Raw genomic sequence first — 6,057 nt, 5'->3', positions numbered from 1 at the left:
TCCTTGTAAAGCGGGACATGCTGCTCAGGGAGGAAAAGTGAGCTCCCCAAGGTCACACGCTCAGCAGGGCCCCTGGCCTGTGGGCACCGTTCGGATCCCACCGCGGCCGTCGGACCTCCTGCCATCCCACGGAAGCCACGGCTGTGGTTTGTGTAGGGAAATCCACTGCACCCCTGCTCGCTGGTGAGGGGGCCTCCCCTCCTCTTCAGATCGCACCATTTCTATGTGGGCCAGGGCCCTGGAGATGCCGCAGCCGCTGAGATGCCTGGATGGCTGACGAAGCGAGGCCGGCAAGGGACTGGTGACACAACGGGGACCACTTAGGGCCGGGGAATGAACACGGCCAGAACCCAGAGAGGGGAGGGCGGGGTGGTGGGAAGGGACAGTCAGGGACCGAGTGTGGTCCCTCAGTGCCACACTCGGAGGGCCACACGCAGGGCTGGCTTCACGGACGTGGAGCCTGGGCAGCTGCTCACACGGGCCCCCACATTCTCCGCTGTCGCCGTCTTGAAAGGAGTGATAATTATTGAAGAAGGGGCCCTGGGTTTTCCGGTTGCACTGGGCCCTGTGATGTATCCAGGCCCGGGTGCACGTTTGTCCTCCTTGCTCTGGTCTTGCTTCTTCCTCCTACTCCAGGCACAACAGAGTCCTAAGGGCCTCAGGTTAAAGTCGTGACCTGCCACTTGCTGAGTGGGTCACCTGGGACAAGTCAAGGAACCTCAGTTTCCCTGTCTATAGAATGGGGATAATGGTAGCCTCTATTTCGGGGCCCTTCGCCTCTCTGCACTGTGCAGGGGATGCGAGGGCGTTAGTCCCTGCCCCAGCCCTGTCCTGGAGCTCTCAGGCGTCTGTCCCCAGGCTCCTGCCACCTCCACATCCAGCCACACCAGGAGAGGACAAGGGCGCACCGGAGAGCAAGGGGAGGATGGACAGCAGAGCCGACGGGAGGGAAGGTGCAAAGGGAAGCCTGTTCCTGAGGCGGAAGGGGAAATCGGCCGGAGCCTGGGCCCACAGAGGCGAGGCGTGGCAGGCAGCCAGTCGTCAATTAAAGATAAAATCTCTCCTCCGGCAGTGGAGGGCAAGTGGGGCTTCCACCCCCCCAAGACAGGAGAGAGCCATTTGCAGCCAGGCTTGCCTCGCAGAAGCTTGGCGGGCGATAATGGGGTGGGATACTCGGTTGGCTCCATAATGATATTACGCATCAGGGCCCACGTCCAAAATGGCTGGGTTTTTTTTTTTTTTTTTTTTGCCTTTTTTGTGTGTGTGTGTGGCTCATGTGCAACCATTGCATGATCAGGGGCCGAGAACCCAGCAAACAAGCAGCCCAGGGTACCAAATGCCAGGGTGGTCCTGCAGGGACCTAAGGAGATGCCCCTGGGGTCTCGGTGACACCGGAGGGGCCCTGTGCAGGAGGGCAGAGAGCCCAGTGAGAAGCAGGAGTGTCCCTCCTCCCACCTTCCAGAAACTTCAGGCCGCTGTCACGAAGGACCAGGTTTGGCTTCCTCTGGTCCCCGCAGCTGGAGGGAGCCCCAGCCAGGAAACTGGTAAAAAGGGCAGGAGCCCTGGTGGTTGAGACCAGCTTTGGTAGTCGGAGAGACTGGGGTTCGAGTCCTGGCTCCGTCACTCCCTAGTTGTGTGACCCTGGGCAAATGACTGCAGCTGTGTGGCCCTCTATTTCCGCATCTGTAAAATGGGAGCAATGATGCTGCGGACACCCTGGAGCCCTTGGGCGGGTTCGCTGAGGCGGGACCCGTCGAGCCCTGAGTGCACTGCCTGCTTCATCATTGCTGACAAATACGGGGTGGGGGGATTGTGGAACAACCCACCCCAATAACAGACGACCAGTTGGGTGGGGTGCCTCACCTTTTGAAGGGGTGCCATGAATTCACCTCATTTCGGGGATGCCCTCATTTCCCGGTGAAGGAGTAAGACCCAGGGTAATAATAGCAAAGAGTTGATATTTATGGTGCGCTGGGCCGTACCTCTAATGCTCCTGCAAATGCTTTCCTGGTGGGTGGTGTCGTCATCCTCATCTCACCGAGGAGAACACAGCCCAGCAATGTCAGGTCGCTTCTCCAAGGTCGCACAACCAACAGGTGGCAAAGCTGGGCCTGAGCCCGAGGACTCCGGCTCCACAGCCCGTCGCTTAGCTCTCTATCTGAGTGGAACGGGGCACCTAAGTCGTAGCCCCGACGGTGAGGACGTGTGCTTTCTGAGGTTTTTATGTTCTTACTGTCAGCCGGTCCTCAGGGCAAGGGTGGTGTTAACCCCTTTTATAGATAAGAAACAAAGGCTTGAGGAAGTGAGTGATCGGATCATGTTCCCCCACCCCCACCCCAGCCCAACACACACGTGCACCTAAAAGCAAGAAGTATGTCTCCTCAGGCTTCTTTAATTAATTAGCAGGAGGTTACACCCAACTCAGGGGGCAATGGGTTTCTTCCTTCTGCAACCTGCGTTTTATTGTCTCTGCTTGGAAGGGGATGACCGGTGGGGACCTGGCGGGAAACCAAGTTAGAACACTCGGTGGGAAGGAGAACAATCCGAAGGGAAGTGGGTTTAGGTTATTCTCTGGTCCCGGACAGCAGACCTGGCCCAGGAAGTGGAAATGTTAGGAAAGCAGACCAGGGTCAAATGAAGAACCTTACTTCTTGTTGTCCTTGCCATTGCCAACTTAACACCTGGTATCAAAAGCATCTCAGACCCAATGAACAGGGCAGCCCCTGCCACCCTCCCTCAGCCCCATTCTCCTCCCCAGAGGTGACCCTGTTGACATCTGTCAGGTCCTTCCAGGCCTTTTGAAAAAGAGATGCTTTCTAACAAAATGATCGAATGGGAATGGGCTGCCTTGCGGGCAGAGAAGTTCCGATCCTGACAGTTTGGAGAGATGCTGGATGACGCTGTGCCCGGGGTCTGTGGGGAGAACTGCTCAGCGCGGAAGGTGGAGTGAGAAGACCTCTTCCACTTCCATGCACGTGGGGCCGCCCAGCTTGTTACCGGTGGAGACAGGCCCAGAACCCAGTTCGGAACAGGGCTCTGGGGAGGTCTTTCCCAGCATGATTTTCCTCACAATCCTAAACTGCAGGTGGAAGTCCCTGCTAGACCTGCCTCGTTGTGGGCCAGGGCGGAGGCTGGCACTGCAGGTGCATCTAGTCCCGAGGGACCTGGGTACCCCGGGCCTGGGTGGACGACCTTTAGCAGCACACCTCCCCTACACGGAGCACCGCCTTCTTGCCCCAGCTCCAGGCCACCGTGTGTGCACACCCTGGTGCCCACACAGTAGGTGGCCCATGACCTGGCTGAGTCCCCTGGGCCTGTGGCAACCACCCCTGGGCCCCGGATGACACGTGTGGCTCCAGAGGCCAGGAAGGGCTGCAGGAGACCCCGGTGCCTGCTCCCACCTGGGCAGCCTCTGCTGGGCATCACAGTCCGAGGAGCTGGAGCCGGGGGAGGCCTGTGGCTCCCAGTCAGGAGGTCAGATGCCTTCTCTGTTGGCGCTGGAAGCTTCCCCTCCTTTCCCCTTCGGGCTGTGGAACCAGCCCCCACCCTCTGCCCTCTGCCGGGTTTGCCTGCTTCCAGGGCCACTCCGTCACTGCTGGGCTCTTCCTAAGTCAGCAACACCTGGCTTGGGGCCATGGGCTGGCCAGCAGGGCTCCCTTCCTTTCTCTCCACACTCCTTCCTAGGTGACCTCGTTCACTCCCGCGGCCTTAAACACCTTCCGGGCACTGGCGACAGCCACGTGCACAGTTCCAGCCCAAAACTCTCCTCTCAACTCCATCCATCCGTCTGTCCATCTGACAAATGTGTATTGAACCCCTTCTATATTCTGGTTCCTGTTTTCCATGCTGGGGGGATAACAGTGACCCAAGCAGCTTCCCCCTCCCCCGTCTGCTCTCTGTGCCACTCACTGGCCCCTCCCCCTCCTCCCTGCCCTGGGCTTTGATCTCGCCCTTTGGCCCCCTGTCGTCCCCGCTCATGTGCTACCCCCATCCTCCCTGTCATCCTTAAGCCTGCCTTCTCATTCATTAATTCGCTCACTCCCCATGTGCATGCGTTAAACCTTCATTAAATGCCTGTACTGTGTCCTGGGGAACCTAGAGTGAACAAGGCCAACAGGAACTCTGCCCTCAGGGAGCTTACAGTCCAATGGGGCAGATACGCCAAAACGATCAGTTGGTTTTTAAAAAAACACTGTAATATCTTCCACCCGCGTTCCAACCCATTAACAAAGCCCTGTGTCTCCTGGCCCTGAAATATATTCACATAATCTTCGCCCTCCGTTCTCCTCACTCCCACGCGGCAGTGGGGCTCCACCGTGACCTTTCACCTGGTCTCCCTGGGGCCCATCTGCCCTTCGGTCCCCTGGGCTCCACCCAGCAGCCAGGGAGAGAGCTTCTTAAAATGGAAGCCGGATCCTGTTACCCTGGCTGAAACCTTCAGTGGCTGGATTCCCACTGCATTTCGAATAAAAGCCCAGCAGGCTCATCAGGGCCCTCCTGCCCCTGCAAAGCATTCCGCCCACCCCCACACCCACCCCCATCCCCGCCCACCAGCCTTTTGAGCCTTTTTTCTCTTCCACCATTAGTGGCTCATACACACTGATCCCTCACACAGGCCAGCTGCCCCTGACTCCTTTACTGGGCTGCATCCTCACCCTTCCAGCCTGGCTTTAAATCTCGCTTCCTTGGCGAGGCTCCCTCCTCCCTGCCCTGTGTTTTTGTTTGTCGCTGCAGCTGGCTCATTTTCTCCGCAGCAGTGAGACCCCTTGGAAAGCACGTTTGCTTATTGCCTGCCTCCCTGTGAGAGCCTGGGCCTAGCTCGGTGCGGGGTGGGAAGGGGGGGGCTTGATCTTTCATGAATGAATGACTGGGTGGCGAGGGCCCTGCTGAACTCCAGCCTCCCTTCCTCTCCCCAGCTCAGGCTCCAGCTGGCTGTGCACTTCCCTTCTAGGGCATCCCTGAGAGCCAGAGGGGAGCACCGTGAGAGCTCTTCTCTTTACATTCTGCATTTCCTGCCTGAGAAACTGGCAGAATAATGAGGGTTGGGAGGGGGCAGGGAGGAGCGCTCCCAGGGCTCTTCCTTTCTCTTCCTTGGGAACTTAGCGTTTTTTTACCTGGTGGTTTAGGCTCCTGTGAGGCTCCCCGTCCCCCACAGCAAACTCCCCAGGGAGCTGATTTATCCTGGCTCCTCCCCCCATCCCCCGGGGCCCAGCAGCTCCAAGCACAGTAGGTGTTCAGGGAAACGTCCCACGGAGTGAAGAAAGTGATGGAAAAGGAAGAGATGAGGATGAAGGGGAGGAAAGAGAAGGAAGAGGGAGGGGCAGTGAAGGGGGCGATGGAGAGATGAACCAGAGGATGGAGGGAAGTGAGAGGCTGGGGTGTGGGACAGAGGGAAGGAAAACCTGGAGCCAGGACTTGCCTGACCCGCATGGCCCTCAAGCCAGGCCCACCCTCCCCCATGCAGTCCTTCCCGCACTCAGCCTCCCACCCTGCTCGGGCCTCCGGGCGGAGAGGTGGGCTTGTCCAGCAGCTCCCGAGCCCTGGCACACAGAGCCTGGGGCCCCCGGGGTGCATCTGCCTCCAAGGGGACCTCTGCAGGGACCGGAGCTGGGATTCCTTAACCCAGGCACGACTCCATTCCTAATGTCCCTAGCGAGTCCCCCTGTAGCACCTCCTTCCAATTCCTCATATTTGGGCCCAGGTCTAAGGCCAATTACTTCCAATTCAGGGTCAGTGATCAAACGTCCAGAGCAGACAAAGGGAACCACACAAAAATCCTCCGCCCCATCCTCAGGGCCTGGCCGCCAGATGCCCCTCGGGAAGAGCAGGAGTGAGCCCAGGAGGCTCCGAGGCCCAGAGGCCCAGAGGCCCAGAGACGGCTCCTGGACTAGCTAGAGCCGTGGTGGCCCGCCCTGGGGCAGGGGCTCCCATGTTGCCAAGAGAGCAGCATGGTGCCATTGCTGCCAACACCACCTGGAGAGGCTGCCCCGAGGTCCTGGAACCTTCTAGGCCTCTGATGATCAGCCCGGCAGCCAGCCCGTGACATCCTCTCAGCAC

This window comes from Pteronotus mesoamericanus, unplaced genomic scaffold, assembly GCF_021234165.1.
Source record: "Pteronotus mesoamericanus isolate MK-2021 breed Mesoamerican mustached bat unplaced genomic scaffold, CSHL_Meso_final scaffold_99, whole genome shotgun sequence".
NCBI lineage: Eukaryota > Metazoa > Chordata > Mammalia > Chiroptera > Mormoopidae > Pteronotus > Pteronotus mesoamericanus.
Note: the sequence above shows the minus strand (reverse complement) of the source record.